The sequence below is a fragment of the Orycteropus afer genome, unplaced genomic scaffold, assembly GCF_000298275.1.
Source record: "Orycteropus afer afer isolate SDZICR_OR568_19922 unplaced genomic scaffold, OryAfe1.0 scaffold00097, whole genome shotgun sequence".
Classification (NCBI taxonomy): Eukaryota; Metazoa; Chordata; class Mammalia; order Tubulidentata; family Orycteropodidae; genus Orycteropus; species Orycteropus afer.
The window spans coordinates 2,189,060-2,216,208 of NW_006921684.1; positions in this window are offsets into that span (position 1 = coordinate 2,189,060).

Genomic DNA, 27,149 nt, shown 5'->3' on the forward strand with positions numbered 1-27,149 from the left:
TCAGAAATCTATTCCAAAAACAAACATAAAAACACTATAAAAAGGAAAGTAACATTCATTCATTTGTTCAAAACATTTTTACTGAGTATCTACTGTGTGTCAAACATTGCTTCTGTGTCTTAGGAGTATAATGGGAAAACAGACAATTTCTTTACCTTCATGGAGTTGTATTAAAATGTGTTGGGAATACAATAGTGAGAAAGACTAACACTGTATCAGTCATTATAGAACATGAGACTGATGGAGAAAATAAAGAAGAGAACATTCTACTATTCAAGACAGGGCACAAAGTTTCAAATAATAAAGTTCCTGAGGGAGGTGGCAAGCAAGTTGGCTTCCCCCTAATGTAAGAGATACTTAGGAAGTAATGAGGTACGATATTGAAGATATGGTAAGGAAGGACAGGCGGGATGACAATAATTAATAGGCAGACACATAAGACTAGAATAAACATGTTAATATATAACATAATAACAGGTCGTAATGTGTACCATAAGGAAAAGTAAGACAGGATATGAGAGTTAACAAGGTTTGGGGGTGGTGCATGGTATGGAGGAGCTCTGATGGCCTAGTGCCTAAGGCATTTGACTGCTAACCAGAAGGCTGGTGGTTCAAACCCACCAGCTACTCCTCTGAAGGAAGGTTGGACAATCTACTTCCGAGGTGATACCGCCTCAGAAACACAAGGAGGGGTTGCTATGAATCGGATCTGACTCCACAGTAGTGAGTTTGGCTTGGTTTTTGGGTGGTATGGACATTTTAGATTTGGTGAGCAGAGTGGGAGTATCAGAGGAGGTAACATTTGACCAAAGACCTAAAGGAAATGAAGAAGGAACCATGTTAGGATTTAGGCAAGGGAGGAAAATGAAGGGCTTCCAGACACAGGAAACAGTAAGTATAAATGCATTGGAAGATCAGCAAGGAGGCCAATAGGACTGTGAGCAAAGATAGGAGTGGGAGGAGAGGGCGGAGAGGGAGTCATGTAGAACTTAGTAGGCCACAGTAAGACCTTGAAATCAGGTTTTATCAGAAATATCATGAGAACCCGTTGGAGGGTTATGATTAAAAATGTGCTATAATCAAAATTATGTTTTAAAAGGATCTACATTTGTGTTGAGAAGATACTGTAGGACACAATGATAGAAACAGGATATACTTAAAAAGCTATTAGCAATAATTACTGTTAATTACAATAATAAAGGGATTTGAGGATTGAATGTGTGATAGCAGTGAAAGTGATAAAAAAAAAAAAAAGGCAATTGGATTTGGAATATATTTTGAAGGAGAGCTGACGGAATTCAATAATGGAAAGGTGGGAAGTGAGAGAATGAGCAGAGTGTGTAACAACATCAAAGCCTGGGACCTAAGGATCTAAAAAACTGGATAAATGGCAGTGCCACTTACTAAACAGGGACTATTAGGAGAAGGGTCAATTCGGTGGTCAACAGAGAAAATAACAAGACAGAGAACTGAAGAAAATTTAGGAAAGATGTTCTTCTTCAGTACAAAAATTCAAAGTAAAAACAACAGAATAAATGAAAGGTGAAGGCAGAATTCTCAAAGGATGCTTTAAATGCAGCAATTGTGCTTGATGCAGATTAAACGTTTTTAAAAGTATGATTACTTGACTTTATAATTGAATAGTTAAGTTGTCACAGACCAGGAAATATCCTCACATCATTGGCAGGCTTCGCATTTAATTGTCATTATATTATCATTATATTACACTCCCCTGGAGAATTCCTTTAATGGTAGATTAATATGTCAGTTGCTTGAAGTCCAGAGACAAGTAAAGCACAGTAGGTCTGTGCATTCAGGCCTTATTGTCAAGCCTGAAAAAGAAGATGTAGCAATCTGAATGTTTTGTACACGTAAAAAGTGATTGCAGCCCTGGGAGATAATGATCCTCCATGGAGTGGACAAACAGCCAACATGCTGTTCTATGCCTACTGATGCATCCCCTGGAGCAATTTATTACTGAGAAGTTCTGAATTTCCCTATCAAGAAAAAAAAACTTTCATGGGCACAAGTTTCTTTAGCGAATGCCTGTGACAGAACATTTCTTCCTCATTCCTTGTCACAGAGCTGCCTATCAGGGATGGGAAAAGTCAGTTTTGATCAATTGGATGCCTATTTAAAATTCTCCAGCTCAGAGCCATTATCTCTCAAAGCATTTTAGTATTTCTCATTGCCTATTGTCAAGCTAAAGGGAAAATGGGGAGAGGTATCCCTTCTTATATAATATATGGCTTTGATTACTGGAGTTAGGTTACAAAACAATTTGTAAATCACAGGCATTGGTTACATAAACTTCCAACTACAGTTTTGATAGCGATAAAATAGCACCAGAATTTGTCTTAAAGGGCAACACAGTAATACCATTCTTTATACTTCACCCCCTGGCTCAAATTCCCAACATCACAGCTCCTCAGATTTTTGCTTTCCAACACTTCACATCCCCATTTTAGTACAAGTAACTTTATTAGGCGTGAGGCTTAATCTGTTATCAAGATCAGCATTGGTTATAATGACAGCTCTGAGGGTGAGGCATATTATCAACACCTAAATAAAAAGAAGAAGAAGCAATGTCCAGAGTACTTGCCTGCTTTCTAGGGTTAGTTGTCTGGGGTTAGTTCGGAACACTGTAATAAATTTGGCAACACGATTGGGAAAACTCCGCAGAGCTAGCCAGGTGAATTACTATGCTACTCAAGAACATAAAATGAAATTCTGAAGAATTACAAGCCTAGGAAACTCCTATGCTTTGTGAGGTACAACAAAGTTGTTGCTTAAGCCCTGCTTATTGATATTTACTCAAAACTGAACATACATACACACAGCCATCAGCAGGATGAGTTCTAGTCCTTGAATACGTCTAAACTTAACTAGTCACCATTGAGTAGACCCCAACTCATGGTGACCCCATGTGTGTCAGAGTAGAACTGTGCTCCATAAGGTTCTCAATGGCTGATTTTTCAGTGGAAGTGGATTGTCAGTCCTATCTTTTAAGATGCCCCTAGGTAGACTAGCACTATTCAGTTAGCAACCAAGTGGGTTAACCATTTACACCATCTATGGACTCCCATATCTAAACCTAACTGACCTTATTGGGATATTTCAAATTGCACCTTCCCCTCTTAAAAAGAAGAAAAAACAAAAATTCTCAGAAATCACTAAGCAACTTCCTCAAAACCAAACTAAGCTCACTGATGTTGAGTCAATACCAACCCATAGTGACCCCCAGTGGATTTCCAAGGTGGTAAATCTTCATAAATCTTTATGGAAGTAGATTGGCCCAACTTCCTTCTGTAGAGTGGTTGGTGAATTTGAACCACCAATCTTCTGGTTAACAGTCAAATGCCTTAGGCACTGCACCACCAAAGCAACCTGATACCACTCTGCAAAACTGAAATCTTTCAAATCATGTTATTATCCTCTTTCCTCAGACTAATCCCTACACCATCACTAAATGGTCCCTCTGCTAGATTGAGATCCTAGAACACTGTGTTTATGATCCTATTAATACTGATCACATATATATGGTCAGTCCCTTCATATTGAATGATGATGTTCATAGATAATGCTTTTATAATGTCAGACACCATTCCAAGCACTTTATTTAGAATAACTCCTTTCAGACACCTTAAGGTAGATACTATTATTCATTCCATTTATTTTACATATAAGAAAACTGAGGGACAGACAGGCTCACCCAAGGTCTGTAGCTAATAAGTGGTTTAGTTGCTTCTATTGCCCATCACAGTCTAGTACAAAGTAGAAGCTAAATAAATGTTGGTTAGATAAACAAGTTAATTCAGATAACACCACAGTGAGATATATAATTTCTGCCTTTAAAAACTGTTACATTTAAGTGGTGGAGTGTGGGAGGATTGCTAAAGAGATGATGGTTAAATGCCTAAGCAAAACGAGAGATGAAATGGGCATAGTTCCTACTAGCCATACTCCCCTGTCTCCTGGCAAAGCAATGCAATGACTGCCATGGAGTCAAATGCAACTCATAGTGAACCCTCCTTGTGTTTCCAAGGCAGTATCACTACAGAAATAGATTGCCCAACATTCCTAACAAATCATACAGGTTTATAGCATTCAGAGACTAATAGAAGAGCCACTGGTTAAGGCTTTGAGATTGAGCTACACCTTATTTAATATTTCAAAAGATCTGTTTTAGCTCAGAATTTAGTTAAAAAAAATAGAAAATGTATCTTTCCCTTAAAAATACAAAGCACATATCATCATCATCATTACTATAAAAAAAAAAAAAAATCTGGTTGACCAAATGGTTTAAATCATCTGAATCCTCATATAAATGAACTATATACTTCCATTTTTGGTGTTTATGGAAATACAATTTATAAATAATTTTAAATTTTTAGCTAAAACACACTTTGATGTAGAGGAACTTAAGCATTATATACATTGTGTGATGTCCTAACTGCTGCTTCCACTGGTGTCGATTGTAGACACAAGCAATGTGAAGCCTTTGACAATTTCAATCTTTTCTACATTTACTGTGATGCTACTTATAGGTCCAGTTGTGAGGACTTTTGTTTTCTTTATATTGATATATAATCCATACTGCAGACTGTATTCTTCAATCTTCATCGGTAAGTACTTCAAGTCATCCTCACTTTCAGCAAGCAAAGTTGTGTTGTCAGCGTATTGCAAATTGTTAATGATTCTTCCTCCAATCCTGATGTCATGCTCTTCTTCACATAGTCCAGCTTCTCTGATTATTTGCTCAGCATACAGATTGAATAAGTAAGGTGACAGAATACAACCCTAATGCACTCTCTTCTTGATTTTAAACTGTGCAGTGTTCCCTTTTCCTGTTTGAATGACAGCCTCTTGGTCTATGTACAGCTTCCTCATGAGTATAATCAATTGTTCGGGAATTCCCATTCTTCCCAATGTTATCCACAATTTGTTATGATCCACACAATCAAATGCTTTTGCATAGTCAATAAAACACAAGAAAACATCTTTCTGGTATTCTTTGCTTTGAGCCAAGATCCATTTGATAGAAGCTATGATATCCCTTGTTCCATGTCCCCTTCCGAATCCACCTTGCATTTCTGGAAGTTCTCTGTCAATATACCACTGCAACTGTTTTTTAATTATCTTCAGTAAGATTTTACTTGTGTGCAATATTAATCATATTGTTCAATAATTTCCACATTCTGTGGGATCACCTTTCTTTGGAATGGGTACAAATATGGGTCTCTTCCAGTAAGTTGACCAGGTAGCTGTCTTCCAATCTCTTGGCATAGCCAAGTGAGTGTTTCCAGTGGGACATTCATTTGTTGAAACACCTCAGTGGGTATTCCGTCAATTCCTGGAGCCTTGTTCTTTGCCAATTCTTTCAGTGCAGCTTTGACTTCTTCCTTCATTGCCATTGGTTCTTAAACATATGGCACCTGCTGAAATGAATGAAGATCGACCAGTTCTTTTTGGTACAGTGATTGTGTGTATTCCTTCCATCTTCTTTTGATGCTTCCTGCATCATTCAATATTTTGCCCATAGAATCTTTCAATATTGCAACTCGAGGCTTAATTTTTTTTCTCTTTTTTATCAGCGTGAGAAATACTGAGCATGTTCTTCCCATTTGGTTTTCTAACTCCAGGTCTTTGCATATCTCATTATAGTAATTGGCTTTGTCTTCTTGAGCTGGTCCTTGAAATCTTCAGTTCAGCTCTTTTATCTTGTCATTTCTTCCATTGCTTTAGCTTCTCTTTGCTGAAGGGCAAGTTTCAGAGTCTTGTGTGACATCCATTTTGGTCTTTTCTTTCTTTCTCATATTTTTAATGACCTCTTGCTTTCTTCATGGATGATGCTCTTGATGTCATCCCACAATTCTTCTGCTTTTTGGTCATTGGTGTTCAATGAATCAAATCTATTCTTTAGATGGTCTCTAAATTCAGGAAGGATATATTCAAGATCATATTTTGGCTCTCGTGGACTTGTTTTAATTGTCTTCAAGTTGAACTTGCATATGAGCAGTTGATGGTCTGTTCCACAATCAGCTCCCGGCCTGGTTTTGGCTAAAGATATTGAACTTTTTCATCACTTCTTGTCATAGGTGTAGTCAATCTGATTCTTGTGTACTCCATGTGGTGAAGTCCACACGTATAGCTGCCATTTGTGTTGTTGAAAAAAGTTATTTGCAATGAGTAAGTCATTGGTCTTGCAAAATTCTATCATGCGATCTCCAGCATTGTTTCTGTCACCAAGACCAAATTTTCCAACTACCGGTGATTCCTCTTTGTTTCCAACTTTTGCATTCCAATCATCAGTGATAATCAACACATCTTGATCGCATGTCCAGTCATTTTCAGACTTCAGAAGTTGATAAAAATCTTCAATTTCTTTATCTTTGGCTTTGGTGGTTGGTGCGTAAATTTGAATAATATTATTATTAATGGGTCTTCCTTAAAGGTGTATGGATATTATCCTATCACTGACAACATTGTACTGCAGGGCAGATCTTGATGGGCAATGGGCTCAAGTATAGCAAGAACCATAGAATTGGCTCAGGAATGGGCGATGTTTCATTCTGCTGTGCATGACGTCACTACAAGTCAGAGACAATTAGATGGCACCTAACAAGAACAACAACAACAAAAAAAGCATCATATATCCAGAGTTCCCTACCATAGATATAAAACTAAAAAAGCAAACTCACTGCCATTGTGTTGGTTCTGACATAGCGACTCCTCCTTGGGTTTCTGAGGCAGTATCTCTATGGAATAGATTGCTCAATCTTCCTTCCAAGGAGTGGCTGGTGGTTTAAACCCAAGCCTTCTGGTTAGCAGTCAAATACCTTAAGCACTATGCCACCTTATGTATAGAGCAATCTTTTGTTTTGTTTTCACAATGTCACTAGGTCTAAACTCAAACCAAACTCACTGCCATCGTGTTGGATCTGACTCATAATGACCCCTCTTTGGGTTTCCAAGGCAGTATCACTACGGAAGTAGTTTGCCCAACCTTCTGAGGAATGGCTGGTGGGTTTGAACTGCCAGCTTTCTGATTAACAGTCAAATGCCTTAGGCACTATGCCACCAGATCTCCTGTCACTAGGCCTACTCAGAGAGAACCTGTTTCAGAGATAGTAGTCAGAAAGAGTGTAGAAATTTGAGAAAAATTAGCCACAAGACTTTTGTTTATTTTCTTTTTTAAAAAATAAGATGGTAAGAGACTTGGACAGAAAGGTTAGATGATGAAAAGAAAAGGGATTCTGGAAGTGAGAAGTAAGACCCAGTAAGAGAGAGGTAACTTTCATTTACATAATGAAGCCATTAAAAAAGAAGAAAGAAACTATAGCAGAGGAGAGGGCACTGAAAGGATGCCTGGAGAAGCTGAAGCTCCAGCTCTGTCTCCTCCAGGAAGCCCACTCACACTGCCTACAGCCTGAACAGTTTCACATATCCAAAGCTGCTTATCATGTAATTACATGTTGCTTTGTTTCTTAAAGGAAATGGTCTTGTATACATATTTATCTCCCATGGAGACTTGAACACAAATCTTTAGATTCCTCCAAACCAAGGCTTTGAACATGTTTGATCCAGTTCAGTCACAGCCAAGTAAGCAAAATCATAACAGTCACAGCCAAGTAAGCAAAATCGTAACTTCTAAAATTTGACCGAAGTGGAATGACAACCAGAATGGGAACACTTATGGGTTGAAGCCCTGAATGAGAGGTCTGGAAGAGGCGTAGTGAGCCCTTTCATAAGCCTGATGTCTGAGATTGAATTATTACCAGGACTGTGAAGAGCAAAATACATTCAAAGCAATACAGTCTGCTACCAACTTTGAGTGGGGCACCCCTGTTTCTGACTGTGGCACCCAAGAGATTTGTTTCCTATGGACAAGCACCAGCCCTTGTTTTCTAAGAGGTAGATTAAGTTTCTAAAGGGCCTCAATCCATAATTTTTCCCATTCCAGTTATTGTCCTAATTCATCCACATTTTATAAATTCAGGTTCATTCCAGTTTTGCTTCACCAACCATGACTAAAATGGAATAACCAGTTCAAAAGCCCTGCTCCAAAGCACCTAGGACAATGTCTCACTGCACTTGCCAATAAGATATTTGGTGAATAAATTTGATCTAGTGAATTAGGCATAATAGCCGAGTTATGTAGAGATTCTTATATCAGGAGATTTGAGAGAGAAAGACATAGTGGATTCTTGGATAGGAAATAAAGATGTAGTGGATTCTTGGATAGGAAAAAAACTCCTCAGATAGGAAATAAAGGATTCTGTCAAGTTCAGAGAACTGGCTGCTCTTACACTTGGAAAGGAACAAGGAGTTTAGGCTTGGAGTCCTGCTGCCTTTGATACTTCCTTGACAGGTGACTTTGTAGCCCCTGTCACCATGTGGCATAGGATTCCTTTGTTTGGACATTCACCTAGGACTACATCCTTCCAGTCTCAGGCATTTTTTTTCCTTCTTTCCTCTTTTTCGTCCTCACCCTCCTCCTTTGTCATCCCCTGCTCCTGTCCCTCTCTCTCCCTGTGCCTTTCCTCCTACATACCCTTCTCTCTACTTCTGTATCCCTCTACCTCTACTTAGCTCCCTCCCTAATTCCGTAACTCCTTCCCTCTCTTTCTGCAGTGACAATTACTCATTTTCCTTCCTGCAAGACTCTTAATGTTTTCAATGAGCTCAGACTTTCAGGAAATATAGAGTGAGGAGTGATCTTCAAGATGGTCTGCCTCCTGCCCTGAAAAAAGCCATTGAGACAAGAAAAGCTAAAGCACCAAGCTATCTTGTTGAAGGGGAGTGGGGTGAGAAAGACAGGAAGCACAGAGAACAAAACAAAAAATTGATATCTCAACAAATTATGTGGCCCAAATGTCTTGGCCAGATCCTAAACAAGAACTTTGGTCTCCATCTTTTCCTATGAATAATTCAAGTTCATAGAAAAATTCTTCTTGAATATGAATCAAAGTGGTAGGTGACCAGCTAGCTGGCCAGCAGCATCAGCCTCACCATCAGGGGGGGAGCTTTCAGAGGTTCAGAATCTCAAAACCCACCTACCAATCTGACCTAGTTAGGATCTTAGGTGATTCTGATGCTCTCTAAAGTTTGAGAAGCCCTGACAGAAAATAAGTTCTGGAGTCAGAAGAATAATAATGGCGAATGAGCACTTACTACTGGGCAGGTTCAGTTCTAAGAAATTTATGTTGAAACACTTTATTAACAGATGAGGAAACTGAGGAAATGAAGAGCAGTTTGCCCAAGGTCACAAAGCCAATTAATTGTGGAGCACAGTTTGAATCAGAAAGTTAAATAAGCTTAAATTGAGGCCCTGACTCTGCTACTTACTCTGATGTGACCTGGAGCAAGTTACCTAAACTTTCTGAGTCTGTTTTCTTATCTAAAAAACAAGGGTGACATATGCATATATGCATCCCACAGCTGTTACGCAGATGAAATGACATAACTTGTATAAAGAACCATATACACACAGATATTATTTATATTCACAAATGCTTCCAATTATCTGGAGGAGGGAGGAGGGTATAAGTCATCCTATTCAGGAAAGTGGTTAATCTTCATTATGTTACGCTTGAGAGGCCAGTGAAGGTAAATTCAACAGACAGCATATGAAACAGGTTTGAAGAGACTTTCCTTAATCTTTAGATCTTTGGCTGCAGAAATACATAAAATATTCCAGGGACAGAGACTAGAAAAGAAAACAACAGGTCAGAGACCTCAAAGAGGAGATGAAAGAAGCCAGGGGAGGAAATGCTTCAAGGGGTATCTTTTGTTGTCAATTAGCAGATGTTTCTAAATTTAATATTTAAATTATTTACCAACCCCTCAAGTGTTTGAAGTTAGTATAATCAAGCAATCAAATGCTTTTTGTTTTAGGTTTTCTTTTTTTTTTTCCTTTCTTGAAGCCAGAGGTTTACTCCATAAGGTAGAAGATGAGAAAAATAAAAAGGCAGAACCTGTAGAGAAGTTGTGAGGTTAAAATCATGTTCCTAGAATCCTGGTACTATACCAGATCTGCCAATCCATGAGGCAAACTGAGAAGCCGCCTGCAGTGCTTGCAAAGCAATCAGATACAAAAACAATCTTAAAACAGGAAGTGTGAGGAGAGAAATCACACTGCTGCAAAGACTCGCCTTGCTTTTTACCCAGGTGCACACACACTATATGAGTACATGCATTCACCCCTACACATGCACACCCACACCCACACACTTTTACATACCCACCCCATCTAGCTGACCCCCACGTTTTGCTTTGCTACCTACTAGACTAGAAGTTCTAAAATTATACTGTATGCAGTACATTTAGAAAAGAAAGTTGATTTAAATTTCCTTTAAATTTCTAACTAGAAATGTATCACTAAGCACATGGAGCTATGGGGCATACTACAGCACAGATAGAGAGCATTGCTAGGGCTCCTAATACTATTTGAACCTCCAATTTCCTAATTATCACCTACTTAGTCACTACACCTGAGAAGGAACCTGTTAGTGTATTTTACAGTATTAATAGATCTTTTATTAGCAATTATGCTTCAGAATTGCTTTTCATATAAAAGCCTTGCACTAACTGTGTCATCCCATTGATCTTACTTCAACGTGCTCCTTACGGTCATTTCAAATGGCTAATAACTTGCTAATATAACTTTACAGGTACATTTTGTACCTTTCTCTGCACCGATCGTAGACATACCAGCTCATTAAACATTGTGAAAGAACACAGGCTAAGGCCCTTCCTTTTAACAAGCCAGCCACGTGAAACCAAAGCTAAGCCCTTTTTCTTATAATGATCTTACTGCACCACCTTCATAATCCCAGGAGCTAGGGGGTAGAGAGCGAATGTCACACAAAGCTGCTTCTCCAAGAGATAGCTGATTTTAGGTGGCATCTCCAAAGCTGTCTTTCCTTTCTTGTGTCATTTCAAGGTTCCACTGGTACACATTAGCCAGCTGAATGAGAGAAAACCAAGGTCAGATATTGAATGGTAAAACTTGTGTCAAGGCACACTTCCACACTAATAGAACTAGTTCTATCCCAGAGCTAGCCCTAACAACACACAAAAGAACAAGTTGCTGTTGCTTGGCAAAATAGCATCAAGGAGAGTGTGAGTCTGCAGGAGTACTCTTGGACCAGTAGATGCTAACACAGTTACTAATCATAAAGCACAGTATATTTTCTACTCTCAGTGTGGTCTTTGTGGTTGTATTTGATTATTTGGGGGTTAAGTTGGAATGAAAGGTGTTTGCACTGGTCTAGACTGTTTAATAAACAGCTTGCAGGTAAAAGAGAAATATGTTTGAAATTGTTTTTGTATTTGGTAAGAAAATAGATGTCAGTTAACAGTATACTTGATAAGAATTTAGGAGAATCTCTTGCTGAGTTTACCATATATTTATATAAAACAGATATTGCATAGCTGGCAGGAAAAAAAAATCGGAGCATAAAGCTTAATTTGAATTCCATTACTCTAGTTAAATTAACACAAAATGACAAAATTGTTCAATAATTGTATTCTTTTATTATACCCATTGTTGACGCTTTCAAATAAAATCAGCCAGCTCTTACAACCAGTGTTTTTCACAAGAGACCTTTTTAGTGAATGTCTGCTTCCAGTGTCTGCTCGGAGAAAACCCCCACTGACTTAATTCACTTACAGATATTTTCATAACCTCTCACACAAACATAAATGTTCATGGGCTACATCCAAGAAGTTAACAAGCCTAAGATAACAGCTCAGCCAAGTTATGGACTCAATTCCCTCTCCACTTTGGGGGAGAACACGGGATGCTAGCAAAATAATGAAATGCAATACATCAACCTGTCTGCCTAAAGAACTCAACTTGTTCAGAATAAATTAACTTAAACCACCAATCCAGAGAGTAGAAATGCAAATGAACCAACGTGGCTACATTACCAATTCCATCTAATTTTCACCACAGCATTAGTTTTAATTCACTGGGACACAGAGATAGTAGCTCTCACCACAGTGCTCCTAAAATGCTTTGTGTGCTCTGCTATTCAAGCCTTTCCTTCAATGCACTGTATTTATTTCTTTGGATAAGGTTTTTTCCTCTACTGATTCTGGATCTTTGAAAGTAGAGAATATATTTTGGGTTTAATAAATGTTGGTTGAATGCATGAACAGGTGAATTAATTAACTAAATGCTAAACATTTATATTTTCAAATGATTCAAGCTCTTCATTTCTTACTTAAGTGCTTGATATTAATATTACTTTAAATTTGCAGATATCTTAAATTTGAATGCAATTTCCACTGTGAAGCACTTTCTCATTCCTCTATTATGGTCTGTCCCTCATTTGAATAGCCATAGTACTTAAAATGTTTTGTTTTAGAACCTTTCTTATTCTCTGTAATTTATATTATTATTTATGTAATTATTTGTGTAAATCTCTTATTTCTGCAATCTACCATACACTAAAGTTTCCTCAAATGCAAAGATCACCTTTCATCAGTTGCGGAGTTTAACATACAGCTCTGTACATGGTAGGTGTTTGATTCAATGCAACTTTACCAAAATAATTTATCAAAAAAAAACATGATTCAATACTATAATAGATATCTTGATGGGATTTCAAATATATAAACTAGATATACTCCCTGCTTGTAAAAAGTTCTGGTCTTAGAAACTCAATTAAAATACATGGAATAAAGATTAATTCACCAAAAGGATGAGTATGAGATGGTGTAGTCATGGATATCTGCATAGAGAAAGAGGCAAAAATTTGAAAGAGAATGTGGTTAATGACCAACTGCCCTCTTGGATATGAGACCATATCTTTTGAGCTGTATGATGTCCAGCTACCATTACTGGACATTCTGATCAAAGATTCTATAAAAGAATCCTGATCAAAAGGGGAAAAAGATGTAGAACAGAATTTTAAATTTTCATGGACCTGAAACTTTCTGGAGCCATGGAAGTTGAATGAACCCTGAGATAAATTTTAAGCTTTAAACCAAAAATATCCCATGAAGTCTTCTTAAAACCAAACAGTAGTTTGTTGTTGATGTTGTTATGTGCCGTCAAGTCGGCCCCAACTCATAGCACCCCCTCCTTGGGTTTCCAAGGCAGTGTCACTATGGAAGGTTTAGTTTAAAAAATGTATCTTCCTTAAGGATTGTGCTCTTTTAAGATCTATCTATTTGGGATCAAATTGACATTAGTAACTCAAAAGATTAGACAGGAAACTTAGGGAGCAGTGAGTTTATGTTAATGGTGAACAAACAACTCAGAAAAAGAGGATAAGAATTATTATACAACTTGAATATAATCAATGTCATTGGATTGTACAGGTAGAAATTATTGAATATGCACATGTTCTGCTATGATTATTCTCAAGAACAACAAAAATAAAATACATTATTAAATATAAAGAAGCAGCTCAAAGTAATCTATGAAAGTTAAATATGAGAATCTATACTGTAATATGAGCACTGGTAATAATACAGTGGTTAGCATTTGGCTGCTAACCAAAAGGTTATCGGTTCAAACTCACCAGCTGTTCATGGGAGAAAATGTAGCAGTCTGCTTCCATAAAGATTACAGCCTTTGAAAACATATGGGGCAATTCCATTCTGTCCTATAGGTGTACCATGAGATGGAATCCACTCAACCACGATGGATTTGTTGGTTTTGTGTTTTAATACTGTAATACATATTAATCAGTTTTGCCATTTTCTTTCTTCATGGAATCTTGAAAACTATGCACTGCCTTTTGGAATCCCTGTAACATGGACATAATCATTCCTACTTTTCTTAATTATTATGAGAATAAGGAGATTTATGAAGCTTTCTCTATACTTTAAGATATGATAAAAATTTAAGACATTATTTTTAAAACTGAGAATGTATAAGCTCAGGAATTGAAAGAAATAGGGTGAAGGGAAGGGTAGTAAGGTCATGTTAAAATCTCTCAAAGTCAAACAGAGCTGCTTGGATTTGATAAAGTAGAAAATAGAACTTGTATATATCTTTAATGTGGGGAATGACATTGCAAATGTAGTACTTTAAGATGTATAATCAAGAAATATTCAGCAGGCACTGGTAACTGAGAAAACAGAGTCATGGAGACTAAGCTGGAAGATAGCTGAAGTGACTTAGTCAATAGATGATGAAAGCCTGACAAGGATAATGGCACATAGAATGCAGAGAAGGGGAAAAACTGAGAGACATTTAATGGACTACAAACTAGGACTTGAAGGAAAAATGCGAATAAGAGACTGGAAAAAGGTTGAAGATAAATAAAACTGAGGAACAATAAGAATGAATGATGGCACAAATGAATAAATGGAAAAGTGAAAACAGAAACCAATGTAGTATAGTTTTTATGTTGGATGTGAAGTTATCCATAATTAATTATGATCAACACAGTCAAATTCCTTTAATAGTCAATAAAACATAGGCAAACATCTTTCTGCTATTTTCTGCTGTCAGCCAAGATCCATGTGATATCTGCAATGATAGCCCTCATTCCATGTCCTCTTCTGAATCCAGCTTGAACTTCTGGTAGTTCCCTGTCAATGTACTGCTGCAACTGTTTTTGAATTATTTTCAGCAAAATTGTACTTGTATGTGATATTGTATTGTTCTGTTAGATCACCTTTCTTTGTAATGGGCACAAATATGGATCTCTTCCAGTCAGTTGGCCAGGTAGCTGTTTTCCAAATTTCATGGCATAGACAAGTGACTATTTCCAGTGTTGCATCCACTTGCTGAAACATCTCAATTGATATTCTGTCAATTCCTGGAGCACTGAAAAGCTAACACTACTATAAATGTGATGGAATGCAAAATAAACAACAAAATATTCTTACAAACACATTCATAAATGTTTACAGTCTAGAAATTAAAGAGAGGTCCATGGTCTTTTCCAGGCAAGATGAATAAAACCATTAAATTTCAGAATGAAGTGCACCTAGTTCTTGCTTCATTCCTCACCAAAGCAGGAAGAATACTAACAAGAAGAGAATTCATGTTGATTTGAAGATCCAGTATCTAGTGTGAGTCCCAGGACTCTGGAAACCTACTAAATGAAAATTTAGTCCTATTCCTGCTTTGTGCAGAGTGGCTAGGCTTCTAGCTCAGTTTCAGTGATTGGCCCTACTGCTCTGCATTTTAGTATGATTACATATTATCTTGAACGTTAGTCTATGCCTCATTGGATCTTTACCCTTGGAGATAAATATTATACCTATCCTGGCCTGGCTAGGCCATAAACATACTTCTGTTCATATACTGTAACCTTGCCTCCCCTTCCTGTGGTTTATTCATCATATTCATTTCTTTCTTTCCTTCAACAAATACTTTTTGTTCATTTTATGCATTCCAGGTTGGCCTTCCTTGACATCATTTACCTGCTTGAATCATGCCTAACACTTCTAACAAGCCTACAATGAAGTTCTTGCAATATGCTAATAGGATTAAGACCTATAGCTAAGTCTGTTACTCATCCTTCATATCCAGTCTTGTTCTTGCTTCTAATGCCTCATCGTTCCATAGGTCTATGTTAAGCTTCTGACAGGCATTGTGTCTGGGTTTGTTCAAGTTATTCAAAACACAAGGGATATTTATATATTCAATAAATAGAGATATTAATCTTAAGTTCCAAATGGAAAACTACTTAATGAAATTAAAATATGTATGTACCTCATGATTCTCCGTACTATGTATCTTCTGATTGATTGGAATAGAAATGACCTTTAGGGATACTTTGTAAGCTATGGGTTGAAGATGATAAAATCACAAAATGAGAGGAGCTTAGGTTTCTATATTACTGACTGGAGAAGAGCCACCTACCCATCAGCAACACTATTTGGACATAATCATAGAGAAAAATAAATAGATTGTGCTAATCCACTGAAATTTGGAGTTTCATCTTTTATAGTGACTCTTATTAACTAATGCATGTTGTTGTTGTTGTTATGTGCCGTCGAGTCAGCCCTGACTCATAGCGACCCCTCCTTGGGTTTCCGAGGCGGTATCACTACGGAATGCATAGACTGTATTATTTCAGCCTGGAAATGGCTGAAAAGGTTGCACTTCTGCTCAGTGTCTTCACCAGTTAGATGTTCTGTGCTTTTGCCATTTCTCTGCTAAGTGTTTTATCTGCTTGTATCATGATCTTGAATTTCAAAGCTCTAATTAAGTTTCTACTACTTTCTTCCTCAGTAGTAAACAAGGCTAATTTTGTGCTAAATCTAGTTCAAATCCAAAAATAAAGATTACTTATGCTTCTTATTTACTTCCTCCTCCTATTTCTTGGTAGTTGGAAGATAGAAAACAGGAAGGGAAAAGACATACAACTTTTCCACCAAGCTCATTTTGCATTGACGAATGAAAGTACTCCAAAACGAAGACATTAAGTGGATAAAACCCATACAGGTGGTAAAACTGTTGCCTGAGCAATTCTGAAAATGTAAGACTGCTAAGCAAAAAACACACTCTCAAAATTGAACTCTGAGTTAAAAAGTGATCTGGGAAGTTACTCCATCATACAGTAGCTTGCATGAAGATTATCCATTTGATTTGGGTATAATCATGACACAAGAAGTGATGTGTAGAGCCTGTCTCAGGTTTGGGACCAGGACGGCTTCTCCTATCCCCTCTATCTGCCCATGTCGAGATGCATCTATCTTCTCTATGTTCTGGAATGTCTGCCATGAGAAATGGTTTTTATTTAGTATGGCAGATAATTTATTTTTCTCTGAACTTATCTCAATGGTTAGAATTGAACACATGCTTTATGTATTTTAATAACACCATTTTTTGCTGTTATGTTAAGAAGTTAATGCAAGTTAGCTTACATATCCTATCCAAAATAAGTAACTCACTTACTGCTTCTTCACAGACAAGTATCCATTCTCATGTGCAATATTTTCACAGCACTCCTTAGCTAGATATTGTTGGAAGAGATTCAAAATGCACAGTGGGTACAACAATAGTCTTGAGCATCCCAGTGATTGTGAAGATGGTACAGGAGCAGGCAACATTTTGTTGTGTTGTACGGTGATCTCCATGTGTCTGAGCTGACTCGATGATGACAACAATGAGAATCAGGTGCTATCCTAATTGGGAAAAGGGTTTGATCATCCCTAGCAGAAATCTCTTTATTAAGCCTGTTGTTTTCACTTTGAACTCAAATATCCTCTCTTTTTACCCTGTTACCAACATTTCAATCATATTTCAAACTCATGGAAGTAATTTCTGGGTATATCCTCCTACTCATATTGGAAAAAATAGCAGAGAAAGCTTGTATGTTTGTCCTTATTTCAGGAAAAGGGACTGTGAGGGTACATTCATCAATCACTCTCTAGAAAGTAATGAGAAGAGTAAAATCTTTGGGAAATCAATAATAAGGTGAGTGGGTGTGCAAAAGACAGATGGCAGAATCTTGAAAATCAAAGTAATTTTAATGACAGGACTTCCTTGCTTTGAATACTGTATAAAACATCAAAATATTACTGAAATTTTTTTTAAATATTAAATTTCAAATAAAATACTGTGAGGAGTTTTCAGGCAATCTTTGGCACTGACTTGACTATGTATTTCTGTATTGACAGTAACTCTTTCCAAATGCATAATTAAAAATTATTCCTTGGATATTATAAGCTTCTTAAGCACATATTTCTCAGAAAACATCCATTTTGTAAATGAAAATTTCAATTCAGATCCTTGTTTTGTGGTTCTATGAAGAGGGGTTATCTCTATGTCACCAACAAATCTTTTAAAAAATGTACATATACAACCTTCTGGTATAATTGGGGGAGCTTTGGTGGCATAGTGCCTAAGGCATTTAACTGCTAACCAGAAGGCTAGCGGTTCAAACTCACCAGCCACTCCTCGGAAGAAAGACTGGGCAATCTACTTCCATAGAGGTACTGCCTTGGAAACCCAAGGATGGGTTGCTATGAGTCGACTTGACTTGTTGGCAGTGAGTTTGGTTTGTTTGATTTGGTATAATTAGAAGCACTTACAATGTTTTTGTTAGCCTGGAAAATTATAAGTGGTCTGGGTGATAGTCACAGAAGAAAAAAAGAGAGTTATATTCCCTTATATCTGTTAAAGCTTTTACTATTCTCAGCTTATAACAAAGCAAAAATAATGCAATAAAAATTTGTAAATTCCAAAAATGTAATTGGCACTCAAAAAGCAGACTTAACTTCAAAACATAAATAAAATTAACTATTTTGTTAACCTTTTTTAACTTTTGAAACCTCTTTGAAAAAAAAAAACAAAACTCACTGCCATTGAGTCAATTCCAACTCATACAGAACCCCATTGGGTTTTCAAGGCAGTAAATCTTTACGGAAGTAGATTGCTCTATCTTCCTTCCGCAGAGCGGCTGATGGGTTTGAACCGCCAACCTTCTGGTTAGCAGTCAAATACTTTAAGCACTGTGCCACCAGAGCTCCATAAAGTTAATAAACCCACTGCCATTGAGTTGATTCTGACTCATAAGGACCCTATAGGAGAGAGTAGAACTGCCAAATAGGATTCCAAGTCTGTAAATCTTTATGGAAGCAGAATGCCTCATCTTTCTGCCACAGAGCAGTGGGTGGGTTTGAACCATAAACCTTTTTGTTAGCAGCCAAACACCCACCACATCTCCTCATGAAGTTAATAGGTTTTGTTGAAATGGGAGTAAAAGAAGACAGATCCCCTAGATGCATACATAAAATCAACTAAATAAGATGATAAAAGGAAAGATGAAATTCCTTTCAGGATTGACTTCTCAATTGAGATGCTATTGACTGAAGAAGGCAACACTATTCTAAGAACAGTGGTATGGACTGGATCAGTAATAAAGTGAGAAGAAGACTTCAAGCCATTCATAATCCTAACTTCTGCCCCTGCAGTTCACATACCTTAAAATGTAAATCTGAGAGTATGCCCCTACACAAAACCCCCCACTTTCCTTCAAACTTCAAGGCTCTTTTTTGGGAGGTGATAAATCAAACCTTCCGTTGATCCTGAAAAGGAATTCAATTTGCCATTTCCTGAGGCAGCATTCTGCTTCCCACACCATAATACCTTCAGCTGAAATAACTTTTAAGCATTCAAATGAACAAAACTTCAAAAATACAGAAAACACAGCTTTGGGACTATTGAATTACACTCCCAATCTGACTACAAATTTTAGGGAGTTAGCATACAACCCAAAGCTATCACAATGTAGTGAATTTATGGGTTCGCACAAACTTGTTAAAGAGGCTTATGGGGGAAAGACAAAGACAATCCATGTGAAAATAATCGCCTCTGGTGATGTAGTGGTTAAGGCATTTGGCTGCTAGCCACTAGCCACTCTGCAGGAAGAAGATGAAGCAGTCTGCTTCCATAAAGATTTATGGCCTTGGAAACTCTTGGAGGCAGTTCTACTCTGTCTTATAGGGTCTCTATGAGTCGGAATTGACTCCAACCGCAGTGAGTTTGGTAGTGCCTTTTGGTCTTTGGTCAATCCTAACCACTACAACCATTTTCTGTGCTTAGAGAGAGGGTCATGCAATAATAGAGAAGTGGTCACCCCAGAAGCACCCCTTCTCCACATTCTGGATTCAAGTCAATTCCCAGTGTGAGGGCAGTGATTTTGATTATTTTTTCCTTCTCTGGGCTACAATTTCTCTCTGTGTACAGTCTTCTGTTTTAAGCTGAGATCACCAAAGTGGCAGCTTAGTGTTTTGATTCCTCAGACTGGCATTGCAACACAAACACATTCAAAGCAAATGTCACAGTATCACGCCATCAGGCATTCAGCTGCTTTGGATGGGCCTCCACTTGTGATGCTTCTCTAAAATTATTACATACCAAAGACATGAAAGTGTGGTCATGGTCACTGAGTGTCACCGATCATATACAAAGCAAATATCAAATTCCATTCAAATCATGATTGGAAAGAGGCATTCATTTCCTTTAAAATGATATCCTGATTTTCAAATATTGGACATGATTATTTTTTAAATATGGAAAACTCATAAAAGATTAAAGAAAATGCAAACAGTCATTATGCCATCACCCGGATATAAGCATTGCTAACATTTTAGAATATTTTTCCACATTTTTCTTTGAATGTAAGAATGTTTGTATTTATGAATATATGATTAATATTTTATTGTTATATACACTACATTTTTACTTAAAATATAATTTCTATGTAATTAAAAACTCTTTATAGCAATAATTTTAATAATTACCTAACATTTTAAACAATGATTGCATCTTACTGCTTTTCTTTTTTTAAAATGTAGAACATTGTAGTGGACACTTTTGGTGGCTACTAAAGTAGCCATTTCCAATGTCATTCTTCCTTGCCTGCCTGTCATTACCAAATCAAATCCACTGCCATGGAGTGATTCTGACTCTTAGCGACACTAAAGGACATAGTACAATTGCCCCATAAGGTTTCCAAGGTTGTGAATCTTTGCAGAAACAGATTGCCTCATCTTTCACCTGCGGAACAGAAGGTAGGTTTGAACCACTGATCTTTTGGTTAGAGGCTTAATACTTTAAGCACTACTCCACTGTAGTTCCTTGCCTTTCATTACAGAATCTGAAAAGAGCCATTCACACAATTTCCCAGAATTCCAGATAGTTAGGATGACCAAACTCTGGTCATAAAAGGCAACTACTGGGGAAAATACCCCAAAGCTGTTTTTTTTTTTTCTTTCTTTCTTTCTTTCTTGATAAAAAGAATAGATGAGAGAGGACAGTTTCATCTGCTTTGCTTTTCCCCTTCTCTATTAGACATGAACCTGAGGTCCTGAGCCAGACAATCATCTTGCAACTATGATGTGACAAGAGTGGAGATGAAATGTCACTATGCTATGGATGGAAGGACAGACAGATAACAAGAGCTGGAATTCTTGATCATACTGTTGAGCTGCAGGACTAACCCTGACACCATCTATCTCTTGAAATACTTGTTAAATAAACAATAAACGTCCTTGCCTGTTAAGACACTGGTAGTCAGGTTTTCTATTGCTATAGCCAAAAGTTTTCCTATATTGAGACTTTAGATTGCCCTCTAAATTTTTATTCATATTTTATATATTGAAAATATTCTATTTTCAATATATAACATATGATGAATAAAAATTTTCATACTTTATAGCTGTAACCCCAATACCTTATATAATCTTTAAAATATAAAATGAAATAGACAAATATTCTAAACTTTCATTTCTTCTTTGGATTCAATGCAGAGTGATTTAATAACAAGAATGTCCTTCAGAGAAGGTGGATTAACATAATTATAGTTTGTACCCAAGAAACTGCAGTCGATTTCCCTCTGTCTTTTAGAAGCTTTTGGCCTAGTACTCGAGCTTGTTAGGCAGCTTCAAAATTCAGCACATGTCCCAGAGGAAAAACTAACCATGCATTTTAGGTCCCTTATGTTTCCAATGTGTTACTTCAGTAATTGTTGAAAATGTTATTAGTTCCTCCTTCTCTCAAAACAGACCTTATGTCCAGGCACTGTCTGATCCTCAGCCCACATATATCACAGGAAAATACCTCCTGAGAAGAATAAATATTTGATGAGAAATAGAAATCCACTTGGGGATTTTAATTCATGTAGTACTTGTTGCTTTTGCAGATTCCTAGTGTCTGTAAAAGATACAGGGTTTTTTGTTTTTTTTTTCCCCCTTGAAACTCATCTGGACTTTTCTAGTTTCTGTAATGGAACCACTGGGCCCCATTACCTAATATAACACACTCAGAAGCAGAAAACAGCTTGTTACATTTTAATTTCATATAGGTCTTATTCTGACCATCTTTCATAAGAGCTAAGAAGTTTTTTTGAACTCTTCATTAATCCTTCAGACACCTTTCTATAGACCACTTCCAAGTAGTTGTTTCCTTGATTCTTTATGATTTCTACAATGAATTATTCTCAGACATAAGCATTGTCTTGGTATCATCAAAACAATGCCCCCTTGTCTCATGTGGAAATTTTGCTATAATAGCCTCTATATTGACATTTTTATTTTGTTGTTTCTGTTTAAAAAGGAAAAATTAACCAGGTGCATGTGTGTTAATAGAAAGAGAATATGGATTACCTTTGCTTCTGTTCATCATTTATTAGACTATTACAAGCTACCACTAACAGACTTAATACACATAGAAATGCAAAGCATCTCAAAAAACAACAACCAAAAAAAAAAAAAAAAAAAAAAACCTCACTTTTATTGAGTCAATGCTGACTCATAACAACTCCCATTGGGTTTCCAAGGCTATAAATACTTAAACAAGCAGACTGCCTCATCTTTCGGAGCTGGAGCAGCTGGTGGGTTTGAACCACTGACCTTTCAATTAAGAGCCAAATACCTTAACCACTATACCACCAGACCTTCTTTGCATAGTGCCCAGTCCACTTACATTGACCAATATGAATTTATCTGGTACAACTTTACTGGCAAATTTTTTGCCTTCACTACTGGATTTTCTCTCAGAAGCAGAAATAAGTGGCATTTCTGCATTTCTTCCTTATATAGTTTAGTATGTGAAAGACTACATCTTTAAGCATGTACTACACACATAGTTTTCACCCTCCACTCTACAGTGTTTTATATAAGAAGTGCAGATATCTCAGAAAAACCACTTCACACTATGCTTTTTTTTCCTGGTAAATGTAGACCCTAAAGGTACCAATAGGACCAAGAATGGGGGATGGTACTGATTCTGCCTTGGAAACCAACAATGGATAGTAGGTAAGTGAATGTCAATTTTTTGTTGATACACAATGCATAAAAAGCTAAAAGTTGATATCAGAGAGAATTAAGCCCACAGCTCTGGTAGCATAGTGGCTAAGACACTTGCCTGCTAACCAGACGGCTGGCGGTTCAAACCCACCAGCCACTCCTCGGAAGGAAGGTTGGGCAATCCTACTTCCGTAGTGATACTGCCTTGGAAACCCAAGGAGGGGTCGCTATGAGTCGGGGCCGACTCGATGGCACATAACAACAACAATAACAATGGTGTATAACTCACTGCTCTTGAGTCAGATCTGACTCATAGCAACCCCTTCTTGGGTTTCTGAGGTGGTATCACTATGGAAGTAGATTGCCCGACCTCCCTTCCGAGGAGTGGCTGGTGGGTTTGAACCACCAGCCTTCTGGTTGACAGTCAAGTGCCTTAGTCATTACATTACTTCATCATACTTCCAGGAGTAGCTTTTCATGTAAGAAAAATGATGAAAAGTCCTGGCATCACCATAGCATATGCTCTTTGCCTTTTACTGATGTTGTTGTTGTTAGATGCCATTGAGTCATCTCAGATTCATAGTGACCCTGTGCACAGCAGAACAAAGCACTGCCCAGTTCTATGCTAGCCTCATGATCCTTGTTATACCTGAGCCCATCATTGCAGTCACTGTGTCAATGCATCTCACTGAGGGCCTTCCCCTTTTTCATTGACCCTCCACTTTATTAAGCATGATATCCTTTCCAGGGAATGGTTCCTTCTGACAACATGACCAAAGTAGGTGAAACGAAGTCTGGCCATTCTTGCCTCCAAGGAGCATTCTGGCTGCACTTCATCCAGGACAGATTTGTTAGTCCTTTTAGCAGTGCCTGTTGCTCTTAGCATTCTTCCCCAACACCACAAATCAAAAGCACCAACTCTTCTTCGGTCTTCCTTACTCATTGTCCAGCTCTCATATGCATGAGTGGGTTGAAAAATGCCATGGCTTGGGTTAGGTGCACCTTAGTCTTCAAGGAGACATCTTTGCTCTTCATCACTTGGAGGAGGTTTATTGCAGCAGATTTGCCCAATGCAATGCATCATCTGATGTTTTCTGATAGGGAATGACATCTATTTAGTCTTCTTTGGCTATTTTGAAATTTTGATTATGTACAACTCCTTAAGTCTAGTACAAAGTGGCTTGTGACTATCCTCTATTGCAGAATGGTCTCCTGAATGTCAAAAAAATTGACATTCACTTACCTACTTACCTGGGAAGGCCTAAAACAGTAATTCTCAACAGAGAGCAACTTTGCTCCCCAGGAAATATTTGACAATGCATGGAGACATTTTACATGTTACAATGCACAGGCCATCCCTCCATAGCAAAGAATTATGCAACCCAAAATATCAGTGTGCTGACATGGAGAAATCCTGGTCTAAAATGACTATGATGAATATGACTGGGAAAAAACCATCCAGAAGCAGGTGACACAGGTACTTACTGTGTGCAATTCAAAGTGGTAAGTATTTTACATGTATTATTTCTCATTATCATCATCACAATAACTCTGTTATGTAAGCATTATTACTTCCATTTTGCAAGTGAATAACACAGTGTGTGTATGGTATGCAAGTAGGCTGATACACAGATAGATAGATATTAATTAAATATTATAAAAACCCTATAAAATATGTTTTAGTTATCACTGGGTTTTTTTTTTCAATATTAAGAAAATACTATGACAGTGCTAATGGGATGATATTTTGCCTAATAAGCTCACCAGGCCAAGACAAGCATGGAAGGCTGTCCTAAACCAAATTCCTTACACTTTCTACTCTATCACTCCAATTCTAATAATAGAACTTCATATAGAAGCCTATTTCATTCATCTGGGCCATTAGTGAGCACTTACTCAGCTGTGTTGCTCTGATGGGGACTTAACCTGGAAGGTATCAGATTGTACATACTTACACTTGTGTAGCTCTGTATAGTCTGACAAGCTGTTTTTAATGCATTGCCTATCTCAACACTCAAAAACAAATTTTGAAGTAAATAAAATTTTGTGTACCATTTTGCAGATGAGAAAACTGGGGCTCCACAGATTTAGGTGAGCTGAGACTGAAGCTAGATCTTTCTGATTTTTTCCTATTATACAAGACTAGAAAAGCCATTCTCACCTTCCTCCTCATGCTCACTGTAACTGTTCTTCCAGTTCTTCTCAAAGTTCTTTAACATGGTGACACACATCTGTCTCTTTGGTCAAAGAGAGGTGTTAATTGCTCAATACCCTGAGACTTCAGTTGTCACAGTTGTCATACACATTGTAACTCACACAACTGAAGTATTGGGGCACCACTTAAGAAGATCTATTTTATCTCACACTTCGATTTTATGAGGTTTCTCAATTTACTCTACTGTTCATGAAAATGTGGGAAGCAAACTAATATTATTTCAATAAGAGCATAAATTTATAATTGGACACAAAATGATTACCGCTCATGTCAGATGTCCCATCTATGTGAACATACTGGCTTCATGTTTCCTGATAGTTTAAAAATAGTTTATAAAGAGAATAATTCAAATACTATTAAAAATATTATTGGTGACAGATTAAAGAAATAGTTGCCCCTTAAGAGAACACAAATAGAAAGGATATTCAATCAATATGTTCTCTCTCTTCATCAACAAAAAACAGTAAGAAAAAGTGAATTATGATATAATCACATTCTTTTCTAGTACACCATTAATCCCTATCTTTACATGCTATTATAATTCACTTTACCTAACAAAAACAACGTCTGTAATGATATATTAACTCTAATTTAGTATAGTGTGTCAGGAAGTAGAAATATGAATCGCAGACATAATAACGTGTCAGTATGAGTGAATTTCCTTCTGTGCTTGTGACACTTGTGAGGCCATTTTCTCCCTCATTGGATTTTGGTCTCTTCAAATAACACTTCCCAACCCCCATCACACTGTTATAAATAAGTTTTAAACCCTTTTGAATTAAATAATTTCACAGTTTCCTCTTGGATAATCTTTTTCTCTAGCTAATCTAGAGTTTCTGTGAAATGTGAACAAATCTAGTAATCACTTGCAGTCTATTTCTTATTTGGATGTGATAATTGTTCACATTTCTTGCAGTATTTTCTATTACCATACATAAGATCAAATCAATTCACTTCATCAAAGATGCTGAAAAGATTAACCATTGGTAATAATAGACTATATTACATATGCTAGTCTTTTTGATGGCTTTTAGGAAAATGTAATTGTGTTTGGAAGAGATCGTCGACACTTCAAAAATGATATCCTGGTATCACATATTAGAAGATGGTTAGTAGCTTTTATATGGTAGAAGATTTATACCTGATAGGTTAACAATATTTACTCAGGGACTTAGTCTCCTAGTGATGAGAGATGTATACTTATGGAATTCCAGAAAATAAAATGCCAATCGCTTGTGGATGAATTGTATAAGACCTAGCACCAGCAATTCAAATATAAGCTAATGTATTCATTCATTCAAAAGAAATACCTGATTATTTGTACCCTGTACTTTTTGTTTTTTTACACAAACATTTAACTGAAAAAGAAAAATCTGATTGCCCTTTCTGTTGATAACCAAAAGCTTAGCTCTAATACAAAGTAAACTTTGTTTACTCTAGAAATAATGATTATAGCTGTAACTCCTGTTTAGATTTACACACAAGTATAAAAACACAAAATCCTTTTCCCTGCTTTTTTTAAGAAGAGAATTGTGCTTATGAACTGAGATAAAATAAGTTAAAAATAATTTATGGGAACCGATTCCAAGATGGCGGAATAGGCAGAAAGTCTGCACAGGCCCGCTTCAACAAAGAAAAGGGGAACCAATTAACATAAACACAGAAGATAATCCTGGACTCCTGAGCCTTGAAGGGAAGGATATAGAAGTGTACTAAATCCCAACTAGAAGAAGAATTTGCATGAAAACACCAAAAAAGGAGACATATGGACCTGCAGCCTGGCAGTGATCCTGAGTGATCCTGACCATACAGACAGCTTGGAGATTCCTGAGTGGTTGTAGGACCTAAGAATTAACCTAAAAATCAGCCCAGCTAGCCAAGGACTGCATGGAGGACTGCTCTGGTGGCTGTGGAATAAAAGGGGAAGCAGCGGGGAAGAGGAAGATGGGCTGAGCTGTAGATTTTTGCCTGTCTGGAGGGTAGCACCATTTTGAATGTTTACAAGAAGATTGAACATTTTGGATATTTAAAGAGACAGCACTCTCTGAGATTCCAGGGGCTTAAAAAGAGGTTCTACTTGCCAGTAACCCCAAGGATGGGAAGTATCAGATTGCACGTATTTTTGTCCTTTTTTTATTATTCTTTATTCTTCCTCTCCCAGGTTCTCATTTACACTGTTATTTTTCTTTACCCTGTTCCTGGT